This window comes from Kryptolebias marmoratus, linkage group LG4 (assembly GCF_001649575.2).
Source record: "Kryptolebias marmoratus isolate JLee-2015 linkage group LG4, ASM164957v2, whole genome shotgun sequence".
Lineage (NCBI taxonomy): Eukaryota > Metazoa > Chordata > Actinopteri > Cyprinodontiformes > Rivulidae > Kryptolebias > Kryptolebias marmoratus.
The window spans coordinates 31306937-31322388 of record NC_051433.1 but is presented as its reverse complement, the minus strand read 5'-3'; the positions used below and the strand labels follow the sequence as shown (position 1 = coordinate 31322388).

Here is a 15452-nt window from a genome sequence, read left to right as displayed (position 1 = left end):
TTGACCAATGACCCCCGTATTGAGTGAAAATTTTTTTCAGGAGTACAGTATGACAACAATTCGTTGATCCAATGTTTCTGATTTGGAGGTTCCATAGATTTCCAGTTTTTAAGTATACACTTTTTAGCTGCAGATGATGCTAACAGAACAAAGTATTTCTTGCAAGGATATAATTTCAATGACATAACATCTCCAAGTATCCAAATCCTGGGGTCAGCATCTAAAGAAAGCTCACAAACTGCTGATGTTATCTGAATTACATTATTCCAGGAGGTTTGTAAGTGTATACAACTCCAAAGCATATGAAGAAGATCCCCTACACACATTTTACACCTTTGACATTTGTCAGTGATGTTGGCATTCAGTTTATTCAACCTGTATGGGGTATAATATATACGGTGTAAAATATTAAATTGAATTTGTCTGTGCTTTGTTGATATTAATATTGTTTGAGCTGAATTTAGTAATCTGCTCCAGTTTTTGTCATCGTATTTGCAGTTTAAGTCTGACTCCCATTTAGAGTTTTCTTTGTTCTCATAAGCTAGTGAGTAATCAGGAACAATTGTGTAAGTCCTTTTGTAGTGGTACGTTTAGTATCTAATAAACATGTTTCAAGGAGAGTTTCCTCTGGTTTATTTGGAAATATCACTGTTTGGCTCTTAATCCAGTGTCTAATCTGCAAATATTTGAAATAATTGTGCCTATGTAAGTCATAAAATTCAGATAATTGACTAAAGCTGGCAAAGATATTGTTGGTATAAAGATCGCCAACTGATCTAATGCCTTTTCTGACCCAAGTTTGTAATATACCATCTGATATAGCTTGAGGAATGTTAGGGTTACCTTTAAGTGGTGTATTAACCAACAATTTTATGTTTAGATTTAAGAGGGCATGTAACTGAAGCCATGCATTATAGGTAGCTAAAATTAAAGGATTTGATGTGATTTTAGAGAGTTGCTTTTTAGAACCCAGGAAGGGGATAATTGATAATGATGCAGATTTTAGTTCTTGTTGTTCTATCGAGACCCACCTCACATTGTTACCATTTGAATGAATCCACATCCATAGAATACGGAACTGGGAGGCCAAGTAATACATTTTGAAATTTGGAAGATTTAATCCACCTTTAGCATAAGGAGCCTGTAAAGTGATAAGCTTAACTCTTGGGATCTTCTTACGCCATAAAAATACAGATATTGCTTTATCCAAATCTTTAAAAAATGTCATTGGAACTTTAAAGGGGACACATTGAAATAAGTAAATAATTTTAGGTAATATAGACATTTTAATTGAGTTGACTCTGCCAATCAAAGAAAGTGGGCGATCCATCCATCGTTCCAGTTCTGCTTTAGTTTTATTAATTAATGATGTGTAATTTGTTTGGTAGATCTGATCGTACGAGGAACTAATATTAATGCCAAGGTATGTAAAACCATCTGGGCACCATTTAAATGAACCAGGTAGTAATTGTGTCTCCTGCTTTGTCATATTAAGTGGAAACGCTTCACTCTTAGAATAATTAATTTTATAGCCAGAAACTGCACTGTATGAACTAAGGCATGTCAACAAAGATGAAAAAGATTTAAATGGCTGAGAAATAAACACTAATAAATCGTTTGCATATAGTGCAAGCTTATGTTCATCTGTACCTACCCTCACACCTGCAATAGATAAGTCAGAACGGATAGCAATTGCCAATGGTTCTATGGCAATAGAAAATAAGCTAGGAGAACTTTGGCAGCCCTGTCTACAGCCTCGGGAGAGTGAAAAGGCGTCTGACACAACACCATTAGTCAAAATCTGTGATCTGGGGTTATTAAAGAGTGTTCTTACATATCTAATAAAAGTTTCACCAAAATTCATAGCTTTCAGAGTCTCAAAAAGAAAATCAGGTTCAATTCTGTCAAACGCCTTCTCAGCATCCATAGAAAGTATTACCAAGGGGTAATTCTTTCTTTTAGCAATATCAATAATATGAAACACCCTCCTAATATTGTCTGCTCCCTGTCGGTTCTTAACAAAACCTGTTTGGTCTGAATTAATAATTTTTGGTATTATTCTGTCCAGTCGAGATGCTATTATTTTAGACAAGATCTTGTAATCGGCGTTGAGAAGGCTAAGGGGCCTATAGTTACCACACTTTTGTCTATCCTTTCCAGGTTTGGGGAGTAATGTTATTGTTGCAAGTTCTAAGGATTGAGGAAGTTCTTTCCTTTGGAATGCCTCTTTGATCATGTTTGTAATAGGTATAGATAATTTGCTTAAAAAGGTTTTGAAGTATTCAATTGGGAAGCCATCTGGCCCTGGGGCTTTGTTATTTTGTAATGATTTTATAGCAAGACGGACCTCCTCTTCACTTATCTCACTATCCAGTATGTCTTTGTCTGTTGTGTTAATCTTAGGTAAATGTAATTGGTCATAGTTTTTTAAATAGCAATCTTTTTAAGAAGGGTAAACATATTTAAGAACAAGGGTGATGTACAGAGTTGTAGCAACTACAGGGGAATTAAGATGGTGAGCCACATGATGAAGATCTGGGAGAGAGTTGTGGAATCTAGACTTAGACAAGAGGTGACTATTTGTGAACAGCAGGATGGTTTTATGCCAAGAAAGAGCTCCACAGACGCCATCTTTGATTTGAGGATGTTGATGGTGAAGTACAGAGAGCGTCAGAAAGAACTTCATTGTGTCTTTGTGGATTTAGAAAAAATCTAGGGTGCTGAGGGAGGAGCTGTGGAATCTGGAGTGGCAGAGAAGTATGTAAGACTGGTACAGGACATGTATGAGGACAGCAGGACATGTCTGAGGACAGCAGGACAGTGGTGAGGTGAGCTGTAGGAGGGACAGATAGCTTCGATGTGGAAGTGGGACTGCATCAAGGATCAGCTCTGAGCCCCTTCTTGTTTGCTCTGGTGATGGACAAACTAACAGATGAGGTCAGACAGGAATATCTGTGGACTATGATGTCTGCAGATGACACTATGATCTGTGGTGAGAACAGGGAACAGGTGGAGGAGAACTTGGAGAGGTGGATGTATTGTGATCATACTCAAACTTATGTTAATAGAAAATGTGGACATAGTAGACACATAGTAGACAACATAAGATTCAAATTACCCTGGATTAATTTTAAATTCAAATGTGGATGTATGCTGTTGAAGTAAAGATGATTTTTTGATGTCTGCCTTGTTTTGGTTTTCCTCTGCAACTCAACGAGATTCATGAATATATTTGTGCAATCTTTTTTTTGTCTTCCAAGTTGTCAAGAAATTTGACATCCCAAAATAGAACTTAACTGTCTACAATGAATTAAAGACTGAAGTAGATGAGGAGGTGTTTGATTTTCTAATTAAGAAACAAGACTTTGGTGTGCTGGATATTTGTTTAGTCCAAAGACCAAATCCTGATGCTGAGTTTCTTAGAGCTTAATATTCATCTTTACAGATATCTATCTATCTATCTATCTATCTATCTATCTATCTATCTATCTATCTATCTATCTATCTATCTATCTATCTATCTATCTATCTATCTATCTATCTATCTATCTATCTATCTATCTATCTATCTATCTATCTATCTATCTATCTATCTATCTATCTATCTATTCAGATATTCTTCTAACATGTTTTACAGTATGTGAAATAAGAGATATATCCAATAAATTTTTATTTTAAATGGTTTTGTGCACACCTGTCCCACACCTTATTGAACTATAGTCAGTTGTCATTAACAAAAAATCATGTAGTATTGATGGGTTTTCATCTTAATTATGCAATGTTCACAATGTTAACCATGCCCATAAAATGTTACATGTTTGATAGACTGACTAAGCTCCCCTGCAAGCAGCTCCTTTGTAAGTTCCAGTGGAGACAACGAGGCACACTCTGATGAAACCATAATATTGCAACGCAGTCCTTGTTAATAATTCTTCAAGCAGTCAATGTTTCATATTCATGCTTTTATTTTGAAGGTGTCTTAAGCAATTTCCTCTTCCGTCTTCGCCTTCTTCACCTGATCTGTTTAGAGCGATGCAGTTCACTGATGATGTGAGTAATGTGTGGACACTCATCACTTCTGATGGTGTTATTTAGTTTTAGTGTATGTTTGCAGCTGAGAGGAGAGGTCACAATCCGTCACAGTCCTTCTACAACAAAGATGGAGGAGGATATTCGTCTAGCTCATGTAAACTCTGTGGGTTGCTTTATGTACTTTCAGAAAGTTTTATACAAATCCCAAAATGGTACTTGTTGTGATAAATAACAGATGAATTAAAGTTGTGAAATGATGAACTTGAAAATATATCTTTTGTGATCAGTTGTAATATTGTTTTATTCTGTTATAGTGTCTTCATTTTCTTATTATTAGTCCTGCTTAGATGGTTGAATAAATTCTGAAGAACAAACATGGAGGAGAGAAGATCATAAAAGATGATACTGGTTGAACATAAGACATGTGAACATGGGTATATTGTACTAACAATTGCATATTTTTGTATCAGATATAAACCTTTGGCTTGACCTGTCTGGTACAACACTCTTGGGCTGAATGTGCTATTTACATATCGAAACTTTTGTTTGGTTCCCATACAGTAAAATGTTTGTGTGTCTGTCTGGTTAGGACAAGTCCTTCAAGACATGTCAACGGGGACTACTCAAAGGGCATTGTTTCCTTCTTCCCATATCTGGTTGATCCTAGGGGCTAACCTGGCTTTGTAAGTACATTAAAAAAAGTCTAATATAATTATGGCTCACTTTTCTTGAATTCTTGTGAAGTTCCTGTATACCGACTATCTCTGTCATCTCTCCTTAGCTTATCTCTGGTTTTATAGCCAGAAAGAGCAGCACAGTTAAAAAAAAAAAAATTTTTAATTAAAAAATAAAATTAAAATTTAATTTTTCTCATTTAAATTAAATAACGTTATCTTTAGGAGCACTACTACAATGCAGAAGATGGGAGTGGTTATCTGGCATGGAGACTGAAGTTTGTTCAAAAGGAAGCATCAGGGGGACCAAAGAACATCCTCCGTCAGTCCCAAATGATAAAAGGTATGTGATTTTTTTTTTCTCTCTTATTTTTGTTTGATTCTCAGTTATGACATGATGAATAATTATATGTAGACTAATGAATAAGCAATCCTGCTAAAGCCATTTACTGTTTTGGAATATTTTTGTATTCACTCTTCTGCTTTGGATTAAATCTGTGTCTGAACTGAATAAAATCAGCCTACCTTTTGTCTTGTGACAAACGAATAAGAATGTTACTGTAATAATTAGGAACTGCACTTTTTCCAGACTGTAACTACTACAATATTTGTACTTTTACGGTTAACATTTTTTGTTGTGTTTTTTTTTAAGGGTGGGACAGTGACATGTCACCTGTTCTGATCATCGTACGCCTTTTGCCACCATCACTTCATGGACACAAGAGACCAGGAAAGACAAGCCACTGACCAGCTTGTAAAGTTCATCAAGGTAAGGTTACAATTTTGGTAAATATGAAAGAAGAATAATGTTCTGTTCCAGTTCCATATACTATTAATCATCTCCTTGATCATGGCAAGATCATGACTATATGTCATTTTAAATGCTTTTTAAAAACGGTTTTATTTAACCCTCTCAGGCTCAAATTAAGTTTTAGTAACAGGAAAAATCAGATATTTGGGGAAATTATCATCTGAGTAAAATAAGGCTCATAAAATATGAATGTGGAGTAATTAGGTATATGCAAATCTGCAACGTCTGCCTTGAGAGGGTTAAAATGATTCAATTTAATAGTAGACTAATGTAGTTATTATGTCACAGACCAGGACCAGCATCCTGGGGCATCTGGACAGCATCACGGAGAGCCTTCAACCCTATCTGCTTGCTATGGGAACCCAGCGGAGAGTAAGCCACAATTACTTTGTTGTGATTGATAAACAGGCCATACCTTGTAAGTCACCAGACTCTTGTCTGTTTTGATGAGCTTTTTAAAGCTCATTATGTCTTTGCTACCTAATACAACAATGATCTGGTAAATGTGTACAACTTCTTGCAGACCACCATTTATGAAATAGATGTTGTCACTACTAAGGTAAATCCCAGGATCTTAGAAATGAGAGCTTGGATGCTTCATTGAGTTGATCCTGACGTGTTGTTTTATTTGCAAAACAAAGCACTTGAAGTTGATCCACAGACTCTGTTCAGGAAAAACGCTTCATCTTAAATGTGGTCAGGATGGTTGTTCACAAGTTTATGGCACTTTTTCTGGGTTCAGAAAGCATCTTAATAAAGTACATGAACCATGTTTGGATCTTGGTGAAGGTCCCTCTACTACTAAAGGTTTCGCAGCAATTTATTTTGATGACTGGAATTACCCCCTCTGATCTAGTCCTGGACTTGCAGTGGTAAATGGAAAATAGACTGTATTTATATAGTGCCTTTTTAGCAAACTACGACACTCAAAGGGCTTTACAACACAAACTGTGTTCTCATTTACCCATTTACTCATTTAACGTGGCTGATGTAAGTGAAACAACCATTAAATCTTTGGTAACTTCCATAGAAGAGACTGATGATACCCACAATCAAGAAAAAGAATCTGTGAAGATGTGTTTGTTTTTAAAAGAGCCTGGCAAAATTGACATTGAGCAAAGAATCGATGAGTGTTTCCAAGAAAAAGAAAATCCTTTTGGTGCATTAAATTCTGAAAGTAAAAGTCAGCAGTATTTTACAAAGAAATGGGGAAGGGTAGACCCAGCTAAGTATCTTCTTGGGACATGATTTGATACCCTGCACAATCAAACTTATGGAGCCTATTATCAGGTTGTTGTTACTGACAAATTTTCTTACATTTCAATTTTGAAAACATAGTTAATTTACAAACACCTTCAAATTAAGAAAATGATACAGGCTGATTCCAGTTCAGAAGAAAATCTTCTGAATGACTTTATGATGGATATTTTTTTAAGAGTCTTGCTTTATTCTCAAAACAGAAGCATGCAATTCAGATTCAGCTATTCTATGATAATTTTGAAACTGCAAATCCTCTAGGATCAACAAGGGGAATACATAAATTAGAAGCAATCTAATTTTTCACCTCGCAAACTTTTTTTTTTTAAATACACCTGCATAATATTCATTTGGTGTCTTTATTTCATGCCTAGGAAATTAGAACATATGGCTTTTCTAAAACACTTAATCCAATATTGCATGATATCAAAATATTGGAGAGGGACGGAATAAGATTCCCCCTGTATGATCAGCCATTGTATGGAATTATTGTCCAAGTTACAGGTGACAATCATGGCCTTCACTGTTTGTTTGGTTTTGTTAAATCATTTACTGGCAGATATTGTTATCACTTTTTTCTTGCTGAAAAAGGACTTTAGTGAGTATTTACACAAGATAGTTATGAGAACGCAAGCACTTCATGCATAGCTCTGCCAAAAATGCAGAGAAATCCCAGTCTTCCCTATGTAATCTGTTTTAAATGTTCTTGCATTCTAATTTTTTTTGCAGTACTTCAATACATTTGAAAGTTTCTCAGCTGATACCATGCATGACATCTTGGAGGGAATGGCTCAATATGAAATAATTCTGCTAGTATTTTACGTGATCAACAAGTGCACAACATTAAAGGAAGTGGACAGGACACTTAAAAGCATTAACTATGGCTACATGGAGCAAAACAACAAATCTCCTGCCCTGAAGTTAGGAGATGACTGAAATGATTTGGGGTTAAATGCCATCTGATTCTGGTGTTTACTTTGAAATTTACCACTTCTTTTTGGAGACTTAGTTTGTCTGAACCATCAACACTGATATTTGCTACGGCTGTTGCTTTGAATATTTAACAGGGGTATTACTATTTTCTTGAAACACTTGAACGCTGAACACCACAAGCTATTCAAGCATTTGTTTCCAAACAAGAAGCTGATAGTGAAGTATCATTTTATGATGCGTTACCCTACAGCTATCCTTAAAGTTGTACCACTTCCACATAGTTGGTGCATGAGCTATGAAGCAAAGCACATTTTCTTTAAAAAGCAATTGAAAAGCTTCAAATGTGACTAAGACATTGGCAAAGAAACACCAAAGTCTAATAGCCAACAGTTGGAACAGCTTTGATGCCAATAGAATGACGAGGTAAAATGTTACCTTTAAATGTGATAGTCTGGTCAATGACAGAGCAGACCTTCAATACCAATTGATACCAATATCAATACTCGGTACCGATTGACACAAAGGTCAGACCCTCCAGGCTTTCGCGATGTTGCGATCGCAACTATTAACGCAAAATCAAGCAAACCCCGCGAAATTACAACTTTTTGCAACTTTGTCCTAAACACCGCAACTTTAACCCAATATTTATTGGGCGTGAGAGAAGGGGCCGGCAGTGAAAGACTGGCCGACATTAGCGTTCCTGTTTCGGGTCAGCCGTGAGCCAGACACCGCTAACTCTGCGGAGCGCGAATATCCAACATCCAACTTCAAACTAACTTCACTGCGGTCGCAAACCAGTTTCCTCCCCAGCTGCAGGAGAGTGGGGGGAAGCTGTTTTGCACGTCCTGCAGTGTAATCATGGAACATAAACGCATCGACAAACACTTTGTGTCTGCAAAACATGTGAGGAGAGCTGCAGACGAGGGACAATCCAGAAATGCTCATGAATGTCAGTTTAGAAGCTATCAAAGTTCTCAAATAAAGCACCTTTTGAGAATGTCAATGTTTGTTGGGAATTATCTTACATAACTAGGAAGTATTTTGGGTTTATATATTAAAAGTTATGTTTTTCTTATTGATTTAATAAATAAAAATTGCAACTTTTCATTGCAACTTTTAGGAAAATGCCCCTCGAAATCAGGCATTTTAGCCCACAACAATAACAACCAATACCCGCTAAATCATCGAGGGACTGAAAGGTGTTAAAGCTGAACTGAAAAGTGTTTTGAAGTCAACATCAGTTAAAGAAAATCATAAAATATGCTTATTGTAAAATAAAATATATTAAATAAAAATACTATTTTTGTTTTAAATACTCAACATTGAAGAAACCGCTAGGGTGTTTTCGGCTTTTTCTGTGACCTCCCTGATGTGTGACATTCACAGCCGCTGAAGTTCACGAGCATTCAGCAATTTAACAGTTAGTGGATGAATTCGAATACAACATGGTTCAGTTTGTTGGGATTATTTGTTTGAATTGGCCAGAAAATACCACTGGAGTTTCAATTTTTGGCTTCCCAAAAGATAAAAACCTTCCTTAGATTTGGATCTATAAGCGCTGATGTGGCAATTACTATCAGAACTTGGGTTTGGACCACTTCAAAGAGAAGCCAACGCAAGCTCTGACCCTCGTTAATGTTAATGGTGGGTTTACTAACTGTTTTTAATTTTAAAAGAAAGGCAAATGTGGAGGAGGACATCTCCACAGAGAAAGAGACAAGAAACAGGATGTTTTACTTCAAACATGACATCATAATTTCGCTCTGTCATTCAGGAACGAGCTGCTTACAGGCCGACTGCCTGAGATCAGTTTGTGATTCAGAGCAGTTTGTTATTGATGACAAAAATATTAAACAAATGTCATAGAATGAAACTGCTACTGATTAGTATACTCTCGAGTGAGAGTTTATAAACGCTATTCTTAAGCGAGATCATGTTTTTATCGAGTTAGCATCAGGTTACCTTCGATTTAGCAATGTTAGCTCCTCCTGCCATTTTTATGTTGATTTGCAGTGTTGTGTACTGATGTCATGACAATGATCTGGGGGTAATCGGTTCTCACTGTTCCACAATCCCAACTCGGTCGTTATGCAGAGTTGTTTTGTTGGCCATGACTCTCCTGGTGATCATCAGAATTACAATCTAAAGAGTTTCCCTCTGATTACGGAGCTCCAACCATCAATTCAGGTTCATACTGGTATGTTTGTATATCCATTACTCCAGTGAAGTTTTCCGGCATTTCTTTGTATTCAAAAAAGGCTTCTTCTTTCATTTCCACTAGTAAACAACCAAACAGAAGCAATGTTTTTCATTCTCCAACACTGTTCAATTTTTTGAGATTTGATTTCAGTTCACCTAGAAATATTAGATGGGCCAAACACCATGGAAATATGTATCAGTTTTAGTTGTTTGTATAAAAGTCTATTGTGAGATGCCAGTTTTTCACAAAATCCACTGTGTTGTTGTAAAGGATGAGTGGTTACTGATGGTTACATTTGAGCTACAAACAGTGTGTTGATGAGAATTTCAATGCGTTTAAAGTTGATGTCAAAAAGCTTATGTGTCACAAAGCATTTGGTGTACAGATGACATACAGCCATGATGATTCAAGTTTGTTTATTTTCCCATACTGTTCCCTGTGATCTAATAAGAGCACAGTAAATTTTGATGCCCATGTGTTGGACTACATTTTTATTTTTAGTCACATGTAGTACTATTAATGTTTAAAATAGAGGTCAAAATTGTTTTTTAGATTGCACCCCACTCGCACTCCCTCCCTTCCCTCCTTCACTACCTTAGTTTAGTTATCTTAGTAGTTCTTATGTTGGCTGTTTAGCAGGCCTTAGTACTGTTAGTTAGTCTCTCGGTACCTTTAGCTTAGCATTATCATGTTTTAGTTTAGTTGTCTTAGCATTTTTCATGTTGGCTGTTAGCGGGCCTTTTTGGTACTACTAGTAATGCCCCTTTTATACTGGCTCTAATTCAGAAGTCCCGCTCTACTCCACTCTCCTTGGCTCGGCTCTACAAAGAATGCATCACGTTCACACCGACCCCTGCCGCGGGGCAGGGGTGGGGGGTGTGCTACCAAAACTTGGCGCCAGTTGTGTAAACAACAGAAGCGCTATGGACAACGTTGGCCCTGTGTTGTTGCTGTTTTTTAAACTTATAGAGATTCTCCTGAGACTTCAGGAACAGAGGCGCAGTGGAAGAAATGCTCTGGATGCCGCGATTGTTGCGCGGAGTAGGACAGCTGTTATCTGCCGGAGATTTCAGGCTTTACAGGCCTTCAGCTGTCTTATCTTAGCTCACATTTTGACTGTCTTAGCCTGATTGTTGTTTAGTTCAGCTTTAACTTCATCATGATTTTACTTAGATTATTCTAGCTACTATTTTGACTGTTTTAGCTCATGATTAGATATGTTTAGTTTCATGATTTTATTTAGATTATTGTATATTTCATTTAGATTATACATGATATATGTTTTTACTTCTGTATCTCTATATTTGATTATGTTTTTATGATGTTTGATATGATGTTTTTGTCTGTATTTGATTCTGTACCTGATTGTTGTTTCTGTGTTGTAAAGCACTTTGAATCGCCTTGTTGTGGAAAAGTGCTATATAAATAAATTTCACTTCACAGTTCACAGAGGCCACCGTTTTATTTTCATAAATTACATTTGTTACAAAAAAGTTCAAATGTCATGTTTTGATATACTGTACATTATTATTGTTTTAAGTATGAAATGTGCTTGGTTGAATTCTAATTTATTGACCACAAGTTTTAATAACCATCAGTGCATTATATTTATGAGTAAAATACAATTTTATTTTGTAAGACATAATTCTATGTTGTGGATAATGCTCTATGTTGAATTTAACACTGCTCTGTATTGAGGGAAATACAGTTCAATGTGATTTTAATATTAATTTTGTGTAGAGTAAAAAAAACGGTTTGTGTATAATTCTGTATAGAGTACTTTATTTTCCGCACTATAGGTTGCACAGGATTATAAGATGGACTGTCAATAAATGGTCCATTTTCAAACTTTTGTCATATATAAGGCGCACTGGACTATAAAGAGCATTAAGCAAAACAAAACAGCCTCCTGTCTTTTCAGAGAATATTGCTCCGACGTAAGCGTCAAACATAAACGCCTACACAGCTCGTTCAGGTCTGCATGCCGTGTGCGGAACCCTGCATGACTATAACTGAGCCTTTGGTAAACTACAAAGCCGCACTGCTTGCAGCGCAGTTGTACTAAAACATTACGACTTCTTACATACATTAGGGGCGCTCCGGATTATAAGGCGCAATGTTGTTTTTTGGCTTTTAAGTGTGCCTTACAGTCCGGAAAATATATTCTGTATTGAGCAGAATACAACTCAATGTCGAGTAAAAATTAGGGTAGATTTATTTCCTTTTTATTTTTCATAGAGTAAATTTTTAACCTGTTGGTTAAAATATGAACACGTAATGGAGTAGAAATTTACTCTGCCAAGAGAGTTGTTTTCATTTTTATTTAGACTGGGACCAAATACTATCTATTTTTGAGTACAATTTTATTCAATTTTTGATTTCATTCAATCTGTGCATGATGTGCAAGAAAATAAATATTTTTAATTCACATTTTCTGGTAGGTGGCATAGCAGAGCTGTGGTTAGCACTGTTGCACAGCAAGAAGGTCACAGGTTTGCCTCCTGGCTTCTCTGTGTGAAGTTTGCATGGTCTTCCTGTGCATGTGTTAGTTTTTTCAGGGACTCTGGTTTGGTACCACAGACTTAAAACATGCATGTTAGGTAAACTGGTAATTTTAAATTGTCCCTAGGTGTGAATGGTTGTTTGTCTCATTTATCTCTATGTGGCCCTGTGGTAGACCATCCAGGGTGTACCCCACCTCTTGCCCACAGTGACTGCTGGAGAAAGGTATCAGCTGCCCTGCAACCCATAAAGAAAATGGATGGATGTTTTCTGGTTGAGTCACTTTTTATTTTTCCTCATTAGTTTCATTATTGATACCTTGTAACGTGAAATGTTTTTGAATTTGCTGCTGTGCTTAATGTCTCCTAAAGCATTGATCAGACAAAAAACAAATATAAAATTCATGAGCCAGGTAACAGTTTTATCAAAAAGATTTAAATGTGAGGCAGAGACCTATTACTGTGAAGAGGAATGTACACCTAATGAATCAAGTCTTCATTAGGTGTACATGCTGGAGTCATGGGAGGTGATGGTGGGTGGGGGTGGGATGTGTGCTTGACAAGACCTGAGTATATTATTTATATTTTATATTTATAATTTGGTGGTTAATAAATATTTAGGAATTATACTGGTATAGGCTAACCCTAAACAACAACTCACAAGGTAGGAATTATGTTGACAAAAATACATAAGTTTCTGCCTTACAAAACTTAAAAAAACTAAGGGCCTAGAATTTGTAACAGTTCCACAGTTCCATGCCACAGACTCTCTGCCCTTGTCCCAGTAATTTTCCACAGCCTCACCACGCCCCTGGGTGCCACAATCACAGCTATCATCTCCACCTGTTTCTGTCAGCTCACTCCTCTCAGTCACTCACTGCCAGATTATTGAAAGGTTTTACCAAGTAAATGTCCAGCGTACTCTCACAGTTCATGCCTGCCTCGATCATGACCTCTTGCCTGAACCTCGACTCTCAACTCTTGCCTACTCCTTGCCAGACACCTTCTTGGACTCAGCTCATTGGCAATCGACCTCGCTTCCCCTTTTTGGACAACGCTCTCTGGTTCGTACCCTTCTGGATTTGGCTGTATTTCTCTGACCTCCTTTTGACCTCTTTGACCTCTCGCCTGTCCCCAGACTCTCCCACTAGCCTACACGCACTCCTGAGAGACCTGTCCTGTCCTCACTCACGTTCCTCGGTAGTCTTCCATCCAGAGGGTCCCGTCCTGAGTAGTAACATTCCTACTACCTCTTTAGCTACAATAAACACTGTAAAACTTTGCCTGTGTCTGCCTGTTCTGAGTCCAGTTTTGCCAAGCCTTGCCAGAATTTCTTAAAGTAATACATATCACCCACTACCTTTCATCGCAGAGTTTTAAACTATTATTTAAATTATTAAATTATTTGGGGTTGAAAAATAATGGAGTCATAGCCATTTTTGATTAAATCTTGAAAATAGTGTTACACAGGATCTCATACCATCAATTAGCACCCAGATTAGGAGTTGAAAATGACTTTCAGCACTGTGGCGGCGCACATTCTGGTAAAACCAGCCTAGTCAAAAAGCTTACATTTTCTTTTGTCTTTCTTTTTTTGTTTCTTACTATGAAAAAATGAAAGAAAGATGGTTCTAGGCTATAAAATAAATAACTACTAAATATTTAAAATACTACTTTTGATTTTAGATCCTTATATTATCTGTGAACTAACAGTACATTACAAATTTAAGATAGGTATAGCTAACCAGGCCACTCAAAGTGCTTTACAACACAATCTGTGTCCTCATTTACCCAGCCACACAGCATTTCACAACATCTCTACAAAGCTAATCTGAATGAGTCATTCTATGGAGACGTGACTTCTGCCAGGAACTGAACCTCCAACTCTCTCATTGGAGAACGACTGCTCTAACCACCGAGTCACAGCTGCCCCATAAAAGAGGACGCTGGCCATCACAGACTGGTAAAACATCTGTAACAGGTTCTTGCAGACGGTGAAGGATCCAAGCTTCTTCAGGAAGTACAGGTGATTCTGCTTCTTCTTGTAAATGTCCAGTCTATTGTCCAGCTGCAGTCCTAGGTATTTGTAGGTCCTGACCACTTTCACATCAGCCCCACTGATGGACACTGGTTGAAGAACAGGCTTGTATCTTTGGAAGTCTACCACCATCTACTTAGCCTTGGAGATGTTGAACTGCAGTTTGCTTGCTCCTCACATCCAACAAAGTCCTCCACCAGGCTCATGTACTCCCTCTCCCGTCAATCTCTGATACGTTCAACTATCACAGTGTCATCTGAATATTTCTGGATATGAGCACAGAATGATACTGAAAGTCAGACTTATACTTAGTAAACAGGAAAGTGGAGGACACAGTGCCCTGTGGTGCTCTGGTGCTGCTCAACACGGTGATGTGCTGTTCTTTATCCTGACATACTGTAGTCTCTCTGTGAGGAGGTCCAATATCCATCTCACTAGGTGGAGGTCCACCTTCATCTCTGTCAGCTTGTCTCTGAGGATATGGGGATTGATGGTATTAAAAGAACTGGAAAAATCAAAGAACATGATTCTTACCATGCCATTTCCTTTGTCCAGGTAAGAGTATGCAGTGTCATTGAGCCAGTCAGACATGCCTGCACTCCTGAAGTATCTCAGTACTCGGACGGGTTACTGGTTCCTGGGGCTGGAACCTCCTCTGTTTGGCTCCTCTTTCCATTGAAGATGTTGAAGATCTATACATATTTGGTTTTATGATAACTGGATTCCTGCTGTTTGGCTGTGGAGGTATCCTGGCTTATCGGAAATTGAAAGCGGTCCTGACAGCGGTTCGGGCCTGTGAGAAGCTGTCGGGAACCATGGATGGCATCTCCCGTACTGGGAACACACAGACTCAGATGTTGGGGGAGATAAGCCGCAAACTGGACGTGATTCTGACGAGAATTGCTGTTCAGCAGCGTGCCCGTGAGGAGTAGATTACACCCGGGTGAAGTTCCAGACGGAGAGAGGCGAGGAGGACATGAAATTCGGATCATTCGGCTTTTTTTTT

General features: G+C 37.6%; 1 protein-coding gene and 1 long non-coding RNA gene across 3 annotated transcripts in view; both read left to right on the top strand.

The window, feature by feature from the left end:
- The window catches only part of LOC108250517, an 11197-nt gene extending 5311 nt beyond the window's left edge, over positions 1 to 5886 (top strand). The window contains exons 2-5 of the long non-coding RNA XR_001809298.2: positions 4622 to 4715; positions 4932 to 5049; positions 5359 to 5475; positions 5806 to 5886. This is a non-coding gene — a long non-coding RNA (uncharacterized LOC108250517). The remainder of the gene's footprint in view (positions 1 to 4621; positions 4716 to 4931; positions 5050 to 5358; positions 5476 to 5805) is intronic.
- epha8 (eph receptor A8) overlaps positions 1 to 15452 on the top strand; it is a 271726-nt gene that overhangs the window by 31471 nt on the left and 224803 nt on the right. The window lies entirely within an intron of this gene.